Here is a 409-nt window from a genome sequence, read left to right as displayed (position 1 = left end):
GCCCCCGCCAAGAAACACGTCCACAGCCGTGACGAGCAGGAGGTGCCCTGGGCAGGGAGCAGTGGTCAGCTCCGAAATGCCATGAGTCATTCACACCAGAAGACGATGTTCTTTATTGCCAAAGGCTCATGAGCCTAAAAGCTTCATTTCCTGTCCCTTCAGCAACTTAATGGTTTTATATGTTTTGAAGCCAGACCAGGGAAGCAGAGAAAGATTCAAGACGCCCTAATTCACAGCTCAGTACCCAGCGATGAGCCCTGACTCCTTCTTAAAGGGATGCCCTTGGTGTTGGCAACGCACGGCATAAAGGTCTCAGTTAATTAGCAAGAGCCCCAGTGGCCTATTACACAAACGAGAGAAGCAGCCACGGTGACTCGGTGAGGAGTAAGAGCCTGGTAGGAGCTGGGGA

At 52.1% G+C, this 409-nt stretch overlaps 1 protein-coding gene across 1 annotated transcript in view; it reads right to left on the bottom strand.

Annotated features, from left to right (window-relative positions):
• Positions 1-409, bottom strand: part of LOC104272236 (potassium channel subfamily T member 1-like) — a gene marked incomplete at its 3' end in the record, with an annotated part of 35,587 nt that overhangs the window by 11,558 nt on the left and 23,620 nt on the right.

Source organism: Apaloderma vittatum, unplaced genomic scaffold (assembly GCF_000703405.1).
Source record: "Apaloderma vittatum isolate BGI_N311 unplaced genomic scaffold, ASM70340v1 scaffold19173, whole genome shotgun sequence".
NCBI lineage: Eukaryota > Metazoa > Chordata > Aves > Trogoniformes > Trogonidae > Apaloderma > Apaloderma vittatum.
Note: the sequence above shows the minus strand (reverse complement) of the source record. Positions and strands in the feature narration are given on the sequence as shown.